The 17,247-nt window shown below is 42.7% G+C and overlaps 1 protein-coding gene across 5 annotated transcripts in view; it reads right to left on the reverse strand.

Annotated features, from left to right (window-relative positions):
- NRF1 (nuclear respiratory factor 1) overlaps positions 1-10,901 on the reverse strand; it is a 147,764-nt gene extending 136,863 nt beyond the window's left edge. For 4 of the 5 annotated variants that reach the window (XM_046021183.1, XM_046021186.1, XM_046021185.1 and 1 more), the window contains exon 1: positions 10,780-10,872. The gene's annotated coding sequence lies outside the window, so the exon portion shown is untranslated. Of the gene's footprint in view, positions 1-10,779 lie in introns of all 5 variants that reach the window. The other variant, XM_046021184.1, reaches the window with a different exon arrangement.
- Between the last annotated feature and the right edge of the window lie 6,346 nt (positions 10,902-17,247).

The raw sequence follows: 17,247 nt of genomic DNA on the forward strand, positions 1-17,247 counted from the left end.
AAATCTGAGCTCAGAAAGTATGAGGGCAGAGTGGGAGAAAAAAACGAGTTATTATGTGAATGAAATTGAGATTAACCCAGGATTTACCTTTCATTCTTCACTAAATAAGCTTTCACCAGCCAGCCCTTTCGCCCTTACTCCAAGTTACCCTGACCTCAGCAAAAACACATGGAGCACGAAACAGACAGCAAGCATTTCCTGAACAAATTTGCATTTGGAGAGAAACTTTTAAGTATCTTGTATATTTCTTTAAACAAATGGATTTACAACTGCTCCTTAAGAATACTGCAGGGCAAAAATAGATGAACTACATAAAATTAGGCATTTTTGGTTCAAAACAGTATGCACAGTATTATTGCATTTATCATATACAGTGTATATGCATGCACATACTATAGAGAAAAATATCTAGAACTATACATACTAAAATATTATCTTTGCATGGTATAATTATGAACATTTTAAATTTTCTTCTTTATGCTTTTCTACAATGAACACATATACATGTCTTTTTAAGAAGATACCGTATTTATTAACATGTCATAACACAGACTCGGAATTAATTTGAGAATCAGAAATTTAGAATTTTTATTTAGAAGAAACTTTAGATACCATTTCTGTCCTCTTCATTTTTCAAGTGGGGCAACAGGCCCAATGAGAATAAGTGACTTGCCTGGCCAAAATCTGAGAGTGAGCGTTTAGGGCCATAATTATACTATCCATACTTATGGGGGCTGGGGGAGGGGGTTGGTTATAAAAATTAACACATTTTCACCGAAGATAATTTTAAGTTTTAAGAAAGAAAATGAAAATCACCTATATGCTTATAAACCAAAGATAACAACCATTGACTTTGGAGGGTTTTTCATTTGTTTTTAAAATTTCTCACTACAGGGGCGCCTGGGTGGCTCGGTGGTTTGAGCCGCTGCCTTCGGCTCGGGTCATGATCTCGGGGTCCTGGGATCGGGTCCCGCGTCGGGCTCTCTGCTCGGCGGGGAGCCTGCTTCCCTCTCGCTCTCTCTGCCTGCCTCTCTGCCTACTTGTATCTCTCTCTGTCAAATAAATAAATAAAATCTTTAAAAAAAAATAAAATAAAATAAAATAAAATTTCTCACTACAAAAATAACATATTTTCAATGCAAGAAAACTTTTAAAATATAAAACCAAAAACTAAGGAAAAGATAAAATTTTAACATTCAATCACATAACTGGTGATATAAAAATTATTTCTTCTTTAGACTTAGCACCTGAAGCCAGTTTTGGGGCAAGAGACTAGGTCCATGACAAGTGTTTTTAATTAGCAAACCTTGGTTGGTTCTTTTTTTTGTTTGTTTTTAAAGATTTTATTTATTTATTTGACAGAGAGAGATCACAAGTAGGCAGAGAGGCAGGCAGAGAGAGAGAGGGAAGCAGGCTCCCCGCTGAGCAGAGAGCCCAATGCGGGGCTCGATCCCAGGACCCTGAGATCATGACCTGAGCCGAAGGCAGCAGCTTAACCCACTGAGCCACCCAGGTGCCCCTGGTTGGTTCTTTAATTTGGGAATATTGTTACAAAGAAGATCAATACTAAGAATTTTATTTCGTAATTGTTTAATAAAAGACAAAGGACCAAAAAAAACAAAAACAAAAAAAAAATAACCCACAACCACCACCACCAACAAAGGAAAAGATAAAATACTCCAGTTCTATTTAGGGATTCTCTTTGTAGATTAGTGAATATAAAGATAATCCACAAACACAGCTAATTATAAGTTCCATAACACTAATTTTCTGTTCCAGATTACTCAATATTAATTCATTGCTTTTATTTATTTGAGAGAGAGAAAGAGAGAACATGGGCGAGGAGGAAGCAGAGGGAGAAGCAAACTCCCCACTGAACCAGGAGCCCAACTTAGAGCCTGATCTTGGGACTCCAGGATCATGACGGGAGTCCAAGGCAGACAATTAAGGACCAAACCACGCAGGCGCTCTTTTCTTTCCTTTATTTTTTTAAAGACTTATTTGATAGAGAAAATACAGGAGGGAGGGGCAGACAACGAGGGAAAGAGAGTCTCAAGAAAACTCCCTGCTGAGCCAGTCAACAGGCTCTACAACCCTGAGATCATGACCTGAGCTGAAATCTGCAGTCAGACGCTTAACAGAGCCATGGAGGCAACACCATTCATTGGTCTCTTGTATTTACCAATACTTTTATAGCGTATGCCATAAAACATTGCTGGCATTAATTATAGAAAAAACATAAATTATGAACAAATATACCTATAAAAACGAGCTAATCAAACTATCATTAACTCAATTAGCAAGACATTTAAAAAAACTATTTCATCTTTATCTTGTCCTTTTAAAATTCCTACCGTCTGGGGACACCTGGGTGGCTCGTCAGTTAAGCGTCTGCCTTCGATCAGGTCATGATCCCAGGGTTCTGGGATCAAGTCCTGGACAGGGCTCCTGACTCAGGGGGGAGCCTGCTTTTCCCTGTGCCTGCCACTCCACCTACTGGTGCCCTCACGCCCATACTCTCACTCTCTGATAAATTAAAAAGAAATTCCTACCTTTTATATACTTTATAATACACACAAATGTATTAGTACAATAGCACAGGAACATCGTTTATAAATAAATGTAATTCAGAATGTGTGCTCAAAATTTTACTTGTATGGGTGACATCAAAAGTTGGAGATCACTGTCCCAGAACCTAGGGCTTAGCCAAGAAAACAGTCTCCTAATTTCAAAGATGCAAAAATTAGAGGAAGTAAAAATGACTGATTATCTAAAATTTCAGAATAAGGGGCACCAACCTGGGTGGCTCAGTCCTGGGATGGAGCCTTGAATTGGGCTCCCTGCTCAGTGGAGTCTCCTTCTCCCTCTCCCCAACCCCCTGCTTGTGCTCTCTCTCAAATGGTTTAGGCCACTGCCTTCGGCTCAGGTCATGATCTCAGGGTCCTGGGATCGAGTCCCGCTTCGGGCTCTCTGCTTGGCAGGGAGCCTGCTTCCCTCTCACTCTCTCTGCTTGCCTCTCTGCCTACTCGTGATCTCTCTCTGTCAAATAAATAAATAAAATCTTTGAAAAAAAAAATAAATAAAATAAAATAAAATTTAAAAGTAAAATAAATAAAATTACAGAATGAAATGATTTTAGAATAAATGAAATGTTATTAAAAACTTGCTTAAATTTTTTTAAAAAATTTTATTTATTTATTTGACAGAGAGAGAGATCACAAGTAGACAGAGAGGCAGGCGGGGGCTGGTGGGGAGCAGGCTCCCTGCTGAGCAGAGAGCCCCATGCAGGGCTGGATCCCAGGACCCTGAGATCATGACCTGAGCTGAAAGCAGAGGCTTAACCCCCTGAGCCACCCAGGTACCCCAAAAATTTGCTTAAATTTTAAATAAATAAATTTTAGATAAAATTAGATTTTATTAATAACTTAAGAAATTTGAACACTAACAATTTGTTAGCATGAAACCATCATAGATCTCAACATATTCAGTAACTGTCATACTTCAGAAAGACCCTGTAAAATAGGCCAATGGTATTTTCATTTCATGGTCAGAAAAATTAAGCAAGGAAAGAATGCCTTGTGCCAAATAACTAGACTGAAACATTTGTGCATTTTAGAAAACTTCCAAAGTACATAACTCCCAACTTAAACATTTCTGAGTACTATCTATGAACCACTTAGCTTTCTTTTAAAACTCATTCTCTCTTTAAAACAATAGTAATTTGGTGGCACCTGAGTCGCTCAGTGGGTTAAAACTTCGGTCTTCAGCTCAGGTCATGATCCCAGGATCCTGGGCTCAAGCCCCGCATCAGGGTCTCTGCTCGGAGGGGAGCCTGCTTCCCCTTCTCACTCTCTCTGCCTGCCTCTCTGCCTAGTTGTGATCTCTGTTTGTCAAATAAATAAATAAATAAAATCTTAAAAAAACAATAGTAATTTGATTGCCCACAAAGCCTACTGTATATAGTACATGAATTGATAGTCCTACACTAGTGTGAATTCTGGAGTATTAAAACAAAACAAAACAAACAACAAAAAAACAAGGAATCCCAGAAGACTTCGCAAGATTCTGAAATTGGTTAAGCTTTGCTTTGGTATTCTTCCCACCTTCCTTCTGGTGCTCTCGGTCCTATCTCCTGGAGGTGCCTCAGATCTCTCCAAAATTCTTCACCTGAGATACTCACTCAAAATGTCTTCCCTTGGGTCTGTCCCAGTCAATCAAACTGACGAATTTCAGCCAACCAATACAACAAATACAACCAGTATTTGACATAATTAACTGAAAAGGTCCTTGACGTTTCTGTGTGTCAAGAACACTTTGAGAATTTCAGAAAAGTTATGGACCCTCTCCCCAGAAAAACTGCACAGGCACACATAAAAAACCTCATACAATTTCAGGAGATCACGGTTACATAGCCAAAGTATAAACCCTGAGTGCCAAAACTATAAGACCCAGGTTAAAAACCCCTTAACTTAACATTTAAATATTACAAAACCTCAAAACTCTTCAAGAGGAATTTGCATTGACAAAAAACTCGGGATGCCTAGGGGGCTTAGTCTGTTGAGCACCTGCCTTCTGCTCAGGTCATGATCCCAAGGTGTTCAGTTAAGTCCCAAGCAAAGCTCCTTGCTCAGTGGGGAGCTTGCTTCTCTCTCTGCCTGATAAATAAAATCTTAGAAAAAAAAAAAAAAAGATAAACTCAAACAAATTATACAATATATTCAAATCTATAAAATCTAATTGTTAGAATTGAAGTCTTCTCCCAAAGCTTTTATGCTATAATTCCCATAAAAGAAAGGGAAGAACAGAACCTATTTACAAGCATGGGTCATCTATTAAACTGGGTTTTATAGACCTAATCCTATTCAGTAATGCTCTAGAAATCTATTGTGTTCACTATCATGATTCCTGTCAAAACAATACACACGCACATTACATACACACACACTCAGAAAATGCCTTCTATCTCTTAATTGCCAAATCCAGTTTTCATCCCAATGAGCCCTCCCTAGGATTTCATGTTGCTAAATTTCCTGTTAAAATTCCCTTAACCCCTATCCTTAGCTTCTTCAAACCCACACTATTTATCTTATCTCTTCAGCCATTTTTTTTCAACTTCCCTCATAGGCCTCTCTTCCTCCATTTGACCTTCAAATGTAGATGTTTGACAAGGTTGCCCTTAACCTTCTCCTCAATCCTGATATTATAGTCTTTTGCAGTTTCTGTATGACATTATGCTAATGAATTTGTATTCACTTCACTGATCCCTGCTTCCCCTTCTGCTCCAGCCCAAATCTGTCAATAGGGAGCTACTTGACGGATCTTGACTCCCACATCTAGAATCAGCCCCCTATCACCTTCTTTCTCAAATTCTGTTCTTCCAATACATCCCCTATCTTAACTAAAGGCATCATCACTGATTAATGAAATATAATCTCTGAACTCCCCCATTCTCTTCCCAATCAGGTCACAACCTCATCAGCTTCATTTTCCACTACTCCTCAAACACAGCAAAATCCACTTGCTATTCCTCAGACTATCAATGGCCTTCCTCTAACCTCTTCTCCATCAGAGGAAAGTTACTCACTTTTCCAAGTCCTACTTAAAGATCTCCTAGTCTTCCCTAACCTCACTTACTCACCCACATCACTCACCCCCTGCCTCTATAATTCCACACCAATCTTTATTTCACTTCTCAACAAGCTATATCATAGTTAGTCCAGCCCTTATCTTTCTCCTTTTGTAGACAAGGCCTGAGGTTCATTTGTTACTGTGGCACGTAACACATGCCTGGACTATAGTATGTCTTTGATCAATGACTGGTGAATGAATGGCAAAACTCCAAAGTAAGGATAGAGTTAAGGTTATATCTCACTGAAGAGTATACCTTATCCCCTTTTGAACATAAAACAAGAATTGAGTCCCCTAGTCCCTCATTCCCCATTTCTAGTAATGCTTAGTTTTAAGCAATGTTTCATGGGGACATTTCCTCACTTCCTCTTGTTCTTTGTAGGGTTAGCTGCCAGCCTAACCACATTAGCATTCAGGAGCAGCAGCAAAACAGACTCTCCAAGTTCTAAAAAGCGAAGACTTTACAATTACCAATAGTAATTGGTATTATATGTTCCTTTTGAAAAAGTCTTAAGGTTTATGCATACAAATTTCATTCTTCATAATTATGAAAAAGGCTTGGCATAGTTTACCCAACAGGCACCATTTAAGAGTTATTAAGAAAATGTCCATTTAAACCGTCAGCCAAAATTTTCACATTTATGACCACAGAAATCGGCATGCATGAATAAATCTAAATACTATGCTTGTATACTAAGTACACTATAAACAGCAGTCTCAATCACCAGATGACCCACACATTAAGTAGTTCTTTTAGCTTCCTTTAAAAATACAGGCCCAAAGGGGTACCTGGGTAGCTTAACAACGCTTAACAGCATTTGACTCATAGCTCAGGTCATGATCTCAGGCCCCAAGTCAGGCTCTGTGCTCAGCTTGCAGTCTGCTTGGGATTCTCTCTCCCTCTGCCCCTCCCTAGCTTGCTAGCTCACTCTCTCAAATAAATAAATCTTAAAAAAAAAAAAAAAATGCCCAAAGTTCCAGTGATCATCCCAATCTATAAAACTAGAATCTTTTATCAGAATCAGTTACTTTTTCCCCTCTTCTCCCCACCAACTTTCCCAAAACATACTCACACACACTCACACACATCCACACACACTCTCTTAACAAACCTGGTTTCCTCAAGAAATTATCTGATGGCTCAGTAACAGTTTGATAAGGCAGGCTACAAGGTCCAGGATTCTGAAGGAGATCCCATATGGTACAATTATCTTCTAAGAGACTACTTTTGGTGACAGAATACAGATTTGTCTCAAGGGATCACAAATGTGGTAGGCTTGCCTTATTTGCCTCCTAGTTTTTTTGTTTTTGTCTTTCAAGAATATACTAAAAGCTCTCTTTAAATGTGTATTTCTGACTTTTCAGTTCATATAAATGTTCACATTTCAGGCACACAGACATGGTGAAAAGGCCAAAAAAAAAAAAAAAAAAAAAAAGACCATATGATGAAATGTGTTTGAAGCTTCAATAACTAAACTGCACTGAGTGGATCATAAACTCATTAGCCTAATTCTGAACTGCACTTCAGAAAAAATATATATATTCCAAGGCATATATAATCCACTTATTTTTCCTGAGCAATCAAAAATTCTTCTCATTTTCCAAGTTTGTACATATTACATCAAAATAACTTCAGACAAAACAGTCTTGTTGCTTCGAGATTAAAAGTTTCCAATAGCTCAATGCGGTTGTAATCTTCTGGAAACACCTGAAATTGATTTGTCTCACCTCCTTTTACTATTTCTCTTCCAGCCCATTAACCTTAGAATATTGATGGATAAAAGTTCTCACTGAAAAGCCCAAAAAGTGGATAACCCACCCCCTAGCTAATAAGAAAAGAACTATGATAACAATGCACAAAGAGTCTCAAAACAAAACAAAACCAATGATTGGACTTGGTATAAATGTTTCTAAAATAAGCTTAACAAGTAGGTTTCTTTTTCATTGCAGTTTTACTAAACATTTATGGAAAATTGTATTTGGATAAGCTCAAGCTGAAAATACTAGTTTTAGCTCTCAAGGAAAACGTGAAAGAACAGAGAAAATTCTCTAAAACATTTTTTTACAAAAGACTGGCATTTAAGACTGATTTTCCAAATACACACACGTAATTATATAATTAATAGGCATCACACAAAGTCACACACATTTAAATTCAAATATCACATTTCCTAAACTAATTACAACCCCAGAGAGGGTGCACTGAAATTCTTGAGGTTAGAGTAGACACTTCTGAGACTCAACAACCCAGAGTTCCCGCTTTACACTCCAATTTTTCACAGTGGCACTAAGTGGATGAACAAGTCCACTGCAGCACAAAGCATTGGGGTTGCCTAAAGAATTGTAACAGAAGCTGAACATATGCAATAACTTCCTGTTCCCAGAGGACTGGAGGGTGTGTTTCTAAAGGCTGACAATTCATAGCCCTTCCAAAAACCAAAAGTATGTCTTTTCAAATACTTGTGAAAAAAAATTTAATTCCAAAAATTAACTGTTCATCATTATTACTCCCCCAAAATTTACTGAATGCCTTACTATATATGAGGTATAAAAAAATTTAATCCCAGACCATAAACAGTCTAAATCTCTCTTAAAACAGTCACCTGTTTGTGATTACTTCACATAAAATACTTCTTGAAGACAACCCAGGGGTCTTCTTGAACTCACAGTATACAGGCAATGCAAAATTCAGGTATTTAAATCACAGGGAGTTTGTCTTCCGCTCCCTAACAAAATTAGAAATGGATGTATACCTGTGATTTAATAATAAGAAACCTACATGGGGCGCCTGGGTGGCTCAGTGGGTTAAGCCGCTGCCTCCAGCTCAGGTCATGATCTCAGGGTCCTGGGATCGAGTCCCACATCAGGCTCTCTGCTCGGCAGGGAGCCTGCTTCCTCCTCTCTCTCTACCTGCCTCTCTGCTTGTTTGTGATCTTTCTCTGTCAAATAAATAAATAAAATCTTAAAAAAAAAAAAAACCTACAATTTGGGGTTTCATCAATACATGAATTGGGAGGGAAACTTGAAATCCTTTCTTCCTTAATCCCTTTTAGATGTGGACAAGGGCTCTCATTATCTGCTACTCTTAAAAGAGTTACTTCCCAAATCCAGGAGCTAAGTTTCCTCAAAACTGGTAAGAAATCTATTTTCATGAAAACTCCTGGCTTAAGGATGATTTCTTTTTTCTTTCTTTTCTTTCCTTCTTTTTTTTTCAGCTAAATGAGAATATGACCACTGACAACTAAGCAGAAAGTCATTTTCTCTCCTATATGTTGAGTCTGAGATTGGGGGAGGGGAAAGGCACATAGCATGAAATCAAAGGATTTCAAAAAAGGATGTGCCAAAAGATGGTAAGCAGTACTTATTAATCTGATTGCTTTACTTTTTTGTCTTTGTCATGGATTCAATTGAAAGTCACATCTAATGCCTGACAGAATAAAAAAAAAAAAAATCCCTTGACACAAACAATTTTGCACACCCAAGAGTAAGAATTACATGAGATAATTGTTTCCTCTTCTGCTCATAAAATAAGGAAATTACACTCATGCACAGATTCTAGTCATATTTTCACTACCTTATAACACATCAAGAACATTTAAACACAAATCTGGATACCAGTACTGAATTTTAAAAACAAAACAAAAAAAACCCAGCATCTCCAAGGCTCCCCTCCCATCCTTCCTTGAGTGAGGAACCCAATAACTTACTGTTCCAAGTCAAAGTAAAAGGAATTTTTTTAAAAGGCTGGGCATGAAATAGGAAAAGGATCACGGTGAGCACAGATGATGCCCTGGGGAAAAAAAGGCGAGATGGCGCATACCCATTCTCCTGCGAGCACTGTCCAAGCTGACAGGTTCACTCACACTGCCTTCACCTTAAAAGTTTCCCAATCCACTGTCTCTACACACTTAAGAAAACATGAATTTTGCTCTGAACACAAAAAGAATTAAGCACAACTGACACCACCTCTGAAGTAAGCAATTAATATATTCTAATGTTTAAGAAAGGTTGGAGATAGGCAACAGCTCCTCCAACTGGCTGGAGATTACCATTTGAAGCCCTAAAAATATTAAGATTTTTAAACTCCAAGTTCTGATGGGCACAGTCAGATGCACTATAGAAACTTTGGGACCAGCAGCAACGACACAACAGGTGAGAAAGGCGGTGGACATCACTGCACAGTGAGGTGGACAACATGCAGAGGCAAACCCTTGAGTTCCCCGAAAGGCTGGGGATGTGAAATAATACCCATGCACAAGGCCATCCAGAGCCCCTGTCTTTACAGTGGCAACAGTTTGGTTCCTTCCGAGGGTCGCGCCACTCCCCCTTCTCCTCACCCAGGGGACCACCACCCCAGGCACAGGAAGAACCGAGGCCCCTCCACCGGCAGCATCTCAGCTGAGGAAGAAAACACAATGTCGCTCCTTATTTCTGCGTACAAAAGGACTTTGCGCCCTCCTCCTCGAACTGCCGCCGCTGCCGCCCGGGGCCGCCTCCTAACTTGCAAGAAGGTGGGCAACGCGCCATATTCCAGCGTCCCCCAGTCTACCTGGGTAACAAGCCCACGCCACCCCGGCGGGAGGGAAGCTTCGGCGGCCGCCCGAAGAGCCAGCCTCCTCTCCTGCAGGAGACAGCGGCTCCCGCACCCCGGCCCGGCCCGCCGCGCCGCCCGCGGACCAGACCAGGGAAGGGCCGAGGGGGCGAGCGGGGAGCCGCGGCTCCGGTCCCGCGCAGCCCGCCCACCTCCCGCTCCCGGGCCCGGCGCGCTCTCCCGGACCTCCCGCTCCCGAGCCCGCGGGAAGGCCGGGCCCGGGCCCCGGGTTCTACGGTGGCGACGAGGCTGCGGCCCCCAGAGCCTCAGGCGGCGGGGGAGGCCGGAACCCTGGGGCTCTCGGGAGGGCAGAGCCTCCCTCCCGAGCCCGCCAGGACGCCTGGGGCCTACTGCGGCCTGCGCATCCTCGGGGTGGCGGTTTGACTGGGCCGGGCCGGGGCCCCCCGCCCGAGGCGGGCCGAATCCGGCGGGGGCCCAGGCCCGGAGCCGGGGGCGGCAGGGTGCAGGCTGCGGGGCGGGCCGGCCGGCCGGCGGGCGGGCGGCGTGTTGCGGCTGCGCCGGGGCTGAAATAGCTGGAGATTGCGCGGTAGGGCACTCACCTCAGAGCGGCTGCGCTACCGTGGGCCTGCGCCGTGGAGACTGCGACCGCGCCGGCTCCTCGCAGCCTCCTGCCACCAGCGGCAATGGCGAGCGCTGCCGCCTCTGCCGCCGCCGCCGCCGCCGAGGAGGGGGAGGGGAGGGAGAGGAGGCACGCACGCGACGCACGGGCTCAGCTTCCCCGCCCGGCGGCCGCCATGATGGGGAGGTCGGCGCTGCTTCAGCCGCGCCGGCCCGGAGGGGGCTTCGGGTGAGGATCCCTCCCGGCCCCCGCGGCCTCCTGGAGCCCACATTTAGCTTGAAAGGGTTGGATGGGGCCGGAACCATGAAGGCAACTGGATTAGTCAAGTGTGGACTCTCGGGAGAGTGGCGCAGGCAGCCCAAGATGGTTGCTAATCTGGAAATAGTAACATTTCTCGCCCCCCAGCCCCGAGAATTATATCACCTCCTGAGCAAGCCTCGGCAATTGGGAACGGGCTTCCCTGCATTTCCCTCAGCCTTGACAGTCGCATCTTCACCCTTTCTTTGGAACGACCTTTTTTTCCCGATTTCAAACCCTGCCCAGGTATTTAAAAGCAAAAATTTCTGCACAAAGCAATACATTAATTTATCCGCTCGTTCATTCGTTTGGCAAACATTTCTAGAGGGTCCTTTCTATGCCACTTTTGTTCTGGGCACGCTGGAGATGCACCTGTTAGACGAAGTCCTTGCTCTCAAGGAGTTTGTACGTTCGGTGCAGGGAGTCAGAAGCAATAGGGACCCCCGAGCAGGTGCCTGAGAAGTAAAGAGGAGTGGGTAGCGGAAAAACAATCTAATGTTAGAGACATACGAGAGGTAATTTCGTTCTTGGTTTTTAAAAGTGTGATCAGGAAACTACGTGCATCCGAATCACTAGGGCTGATTACTTAAATGCTGGGCCCCAACTGGTTGTGGCCACAATCTTGGCTTGTTAGCCCAGGAAACTGCATTTTAAACAGCACCTCTACTCACACTTTGTCCTGGTAATTCTCATGAACACCATAATTTAAGAACCATTGCGTCAGAATGCACGGTTGGTTCAGGCTACCAAATCATCTCTAATCAAGATGCTGCAAAAGACTATAGTCTCCCTGCCACCAGAATTGCCCTCTCCAATCTATTCTCTGCCCTATAGTGTGAGTGGTCTTTCAAAAAAGAAAATCATGTCATTTCCCTGCTTAACAGGCTTAATAAGATCCCATTGCACATAAGTTAGAGCCTAAATTCCTTTGAGTTGGCTTCAGGGCCCTTGGTGATCTCACCCCTGCTGCCATTTTGACCTCATCTGCCACAGACTTCTCCCTCAGGCTGCAGCCAAATCAGGAAGCTCTCAAGTCATACGTGGTGGGAAGTTCTCCTACCTCATAATTTTTGCAAGGGCTGCTTTCTCTGCACAGAACTTTCTTCTCCACTCTACAGCTTCTTGTCACCTGCCACTTCTTAAGGTGTCAACGTTAAGGCCTTTTTCTCCAGGCAGCATTCTCGAATCCCCTCAGATTGACTGCTTTCGCTCTTTAATCCTCATACCCAGTCTTTTATCATCTGTGCTTACTGAGCACTCACAATGTTTCAGGCCCTATTTTAAGTCCTTTACACACATCATCTCCTTTCTCACGTAGTTGTCAAGGAAGAGTGCATGAGGCAGGTATACTGTTATTATTACCTCATTTTGCAGGTAGAGAAAACAGGGGCACGTTGAGGTGGAGCCCCAACCCAGACAGTAAGAGGTCTGAAAGCCATCAGCTTGACCTCAGAGTTGTGCTTCTAACCATTTACCAGCATTTTCACATTGCAGGTTGGTCCCCACCGAGGAAGCACAAAATGAACGTAGCGGGTCATGACCAACATTTCATAAAAGAAGTAGAAAATATCAGAGAGCATCAGACTTAGTAAGGCTCTTGTTTTGTGAAGCTTTTATTTGAAATGTATAAATGTATGTACATGGGTTTGTGTATTTGTTCTGGATCATGATATAAAACACATTTCTTACTGGATTACGGCTGCAAAAAATTTGAAAGTACTGCATTACTCTTTCTCCACAGCACTTCTCAGACCACGATTTGTCCATAATCCAGAAGCTGCAGGCGGGTGGGGATTTCATCTTGTTCGTGATTATATGCCAGAATCTCATGCAATGCCTGGTTCATAGTAGACCTTCAATAAGCATATAATGAGAGATCTCTGTATCCACTCTCCTCAGACATGCAAGTTATTTTCTTAAGACAAATGAGCCTGTGAACCCCAGTTGCTCTGTCCAAAAGGCTCTTCATTCTGGATAATCAAAGATTCTAGAATCAGTCTCAGGAAAAAAGCAGAGAGATCTACCCTAAGAGATTAAAAGAACTGGAATGCAACAAAGAGACAGTGATCAGCTTCAGCACAAGGAAGCCAGAGACTGTAGACTGGATAATGTCAGAAGACAACTCTCTAAGGTAAGGTGTGGGTAGTAGTTGCATTAAGAAAGAAGGGATGACTTGGGGTGACTGGCTGGCTTAGTCAGTGAAGCGTGTGGCTCTTGGTCTCAGGATTGTGGGTTCAAGCCCTGCCTAGAGAAGAAAGGAAAGGAAAGAAAAAAGAAAAAAGAAAAGGAAGAGGGTGGAGAAGAAATGGAGTAAGAAGGGAGGGAGGGAAAGGAAGGAGGAAGGAAAGGAGGAAGGGAAGGAAGGAAGGAAGAAACAGGGAGGAGGAAGGAAGGGAGAAAGGAAGAGAGAGAGAGAAGGAAAAGAAGAAAGGAAGGACAGAAGGACGGACGGGCAGATTGACTTAAAATGACTTAATCTTGGTGCCCAGAGTGAGGATGAAAAAAAGCCTAGACCTTTGAGAATATACTGGGGCTCATCAGCCCTGGCAATGCAGAAGATTTCCAAGTTGGCTTTGACTTCAATAAGCTGCTGGTCATTTGGGGGCACCTGGATGGCTCAGTTGGTTAAACATCTGCCTTCAGCTCCAATCATGATCTCAGGTCCTTGGGATCGAACCCTGCATGGGGCTCCCCACTCAGCGAGGCGTCTGCTTGTCCCTCTCCCTCTGCCTTTCACCCCCCACTCATGCTCTCGTTCTCTCAAATAAACAAAACCTTAAAAAAAAAGAAGAAGAAGAAGTTGCTGGTCATTTGACTGGCTGGTTATAGTGTGTGCTAAGAACCAAATGAGTGGTCCTACAGATAATAAATGTTCCAAGGTAATCAGAATTGAAGTTATGTGGGAAATTTCAGAGAGATGTACCTTGATTTAGCCTTGAAGGCTGGGCAAGATTCTTATGGGCACAGAGCAGAAAGGTGAAGACACTTTAACTGGGTGGATTGTTGTGGGAGACTGAGCAGTAGGTGGAGGTGGGAGGCCTCCCAAGGGTGTTTAGTAAGTAAAGCAGTGAGGTAGGTCTCTGTTGGAGCAGCCAACATTCAGGCCCGTCCGAGCTGGTTTGCTCACTAGTGGGACACTTGACTGGAGCTGACTTGTGGGGAGGCTTTTAGCTATAGAAGGTAGTCTTCTAGTGTTGACTGTGTCCCTTGCGGTGGGGTGCAGGGGACAGCAGGGGAGGAGATGGAGAAATATGGCTGAAGCAACAGTTTTCACAGGGACCCTCCAGGACCCATGTGTAAGAGCCCCAAGAAAGTTAAAAGCACCAGCCTCCCCATTTCTACTTTGGAATGTGTGCGGCCCCAGCCCTATAAGAATTAACAGGAACCTGGAACTTTGTAAACAGTAATAGGAGTTTTCCTCTTTGGGAGCAGTGAGGGCTGGCCCAGGCGGGGTCTGCTGGCCCCCACAGCCACACCCTCATGCTCTTATTGTACCATCAGTTTTGGAGTCAGACTCCAAGTTCAAAGCCTGGCTGTACTACTTCCTACCTATGAGACCTTGACAGGTCACTCCACATTTTAAGCCTCTGATCTCTGCCCAAGATGTGGAGGTTAAGAGATAATATAAGGACTCAGAACAGAGCCTGGACCCAGGAAGCTCATAGTAAGCCCTGGGTATTATTAGCACTTCCCAGCTACCATTAATCATGCAAATTGCTTGGTACAAAATCCAGGTACAATAGATGTTGGCTGTTGTGGTGGTGATGATGATGAATAAGTATTTGTGAGCACAGGTAAATATCCCTGGGGACTCCCCCCAAAGCTAGGGAGAGGATTCAAGGGATGCCAAGGCAAGGGATTTGTGTAGGGGAGCAGTGTGTTACAAGGTTAGAAATGTCAGGGTGAGTTTTTTTTATGCCTGAGAGTGGTTTGGGGGGAAAAAGAATGGAAGAGATTGTTTACTGTTACTTTATTTAAATTAATATTTCTGTATATTAAGGTAACAACTTTTAGGGTGTCTGGGTGGCTCAGTCAGTTGAGTAACTCTTGATTTCAGTGCGGGTCATGATCTCCGAGTCGTGAGATCAAGCCCCGTGTCAGGCTCTACGCTCAATGTGGAGTCTGTTTGAGATTCTCTGCCCTCCTTCTGCCCCTCCTGCTTGTGATCTCTCTCTCTCTCTCTCAAATAAATAATCTTAAAAAAAAAAAAAGTAACAACTTTAAAAATCTATTTTTCTTTGAGCCTTTAGGCCGATTTCATCTATTTCAAAATCTGGGAAATTCTAACAGTCATTTTCAAAGGACCCTCTTCTCCCTGAACCTAGAGTCTATTGATGACCCCCTATCATATGTATTTCCTGCTTCAAACTGTTTCCCAGAGTGTCTGTCCTGCCCGTGAGACTTTGAACTGTGACCAGGAGCTCCTGCCATATAGACACTGCAAGTTCAGTAAGTTAAGACCTGGCCTCATTATCTTCCCTCCAAGCTGCTCCTCCTGTGGTCCCTGTCTCAATTAACAGTGTCTTTTGGATATAACATCTTAGAATCCTTTTCAGATGATTTCTCAGGTCAATTCCACACATATTTATTGGGCAGCTCTCTATACCCAAAGCCAGAGAGCTGGGGATACCGTGGGGAACATGGGCCTTATCCTTGAGAAAAGGCTGATTAACGCTCCTTCAACTCAAATGGAATATACTACACTCCTTTAAATATCGCCTTCACTTGTGTTATGTTGTTAAATAACTGCTAAACATTTTAAACTGCACTTATATGCATAATCTATTTACTTTGCCTTTTAAACTCTGTATTTAAATGCCTGATCTAACAAACAGAATGTCCTCATATAAATAATAACAACAACAACAACAATAATTAACTTATTGAGCATTCACTAAAAGTCAGGTACTATTGCAAGCTCCTATATGAACTCATTGATTCCTTCCCAGCAATGTTATGAAATAGGTACTATAATTATACCTATTTTATACACAAGAAAGCTCAGACACAAGAAGTTTAAGTTACTCCTAGTCAGATATCTAGCAAACCTAATATATTTAAAATCTAATAAGTTTTAAAACCTCATATATTCAACTTTAAATATAGTGAATGTCAAACTCTATCTCTTTTTTCTTAGAGATTCTATTTATTTATTTGAGAGAGAGAAAGAGGGAGGGAGCAAGCATGAGCGGGGAAGGAGGGGGCAGAGGCAGAGGGAAGAGCAAACTCCCCGCTGAGCAGGAAGCCCAAAATGGACCTCCCATCCCAAGACCCTGGGATCATGACCTGAGCCAAAGACAGACACTTAACCAACTGAGCCACCCAGGCGCCCCCAAACTCTCCCCCTCTTTTTTTTTTTTTTTTAAGTATGCTCCATGCCCAGGGTGGGGCTTGAACGCTGGACCCTGAGATTGAGAGTCACATGCGCTACCACCTGAGCCAGCCAGGAACCCCCAAAGTCTCTTTCAATACCATTTTCAAACTAATAAAAATCTCTAATACAAGTCTGAAAGCAATTACTGAATTATATATTTTACATTGGAATCACAAGGCTAATTTATCATTCTCTAATAAATTACCTACATTTTACAAACACTGAAAATACCAAAGTAAACAATATTATTACAGTTAAGACAAAAATACAAGTTCTGTGGTTTTATTCCATCATACTCATATTTAATTCTGAACATTTTTAGGATTAAATATTATTTATCATCCCCAGCCGTTGAGGTCATAGCCTCAAGCCACATGAGTTTGCCTCTGCAGGAGAATGGGGATTCCCATCTCAGCCGGCCGAGATTGCTTTTTGGCCAAGATGTATCAGAGGGATTCTTCTGCCACCACGGCAAACACATTAAATCCTTAAGTCCCTTCAAGGTAACGTATGTCAACAAAGTTCTCCTAGACCCTACCCCACCCCACGGATTAGATTCCCCTGGATGCCTAATCTAGTTCTTTCTGCACCTATTGATTAGGTTATGAGGAAGATAAAATTCTGGTAACCAGCAAGTTCCTTCTTCTCTTGATTGGATCCAACTGGTCTCTTTACTGGATGATTACATTGATTACATTTGGTATCCTTTTCCTATTCTTGCCCTGTCTGCCACAATCCTAAGGTCGTTCCTAATAATGGGGGCGGGGGGGTGGGGAA

The sequence above is a fragment of the Meles meles genome, chromosome 10 (genome assembly GCF_922984935.1).
Source record: "Meles meles chromosome 10, mMelMel3.1 paternal haplotype, whole genome shotgun sequence".
NCBI classification, from domain to species: Eukaryota; Metazoa; Chordata; class Mammalia; order Carnivora; family Mustelidae; genus Meles; species Meles meles.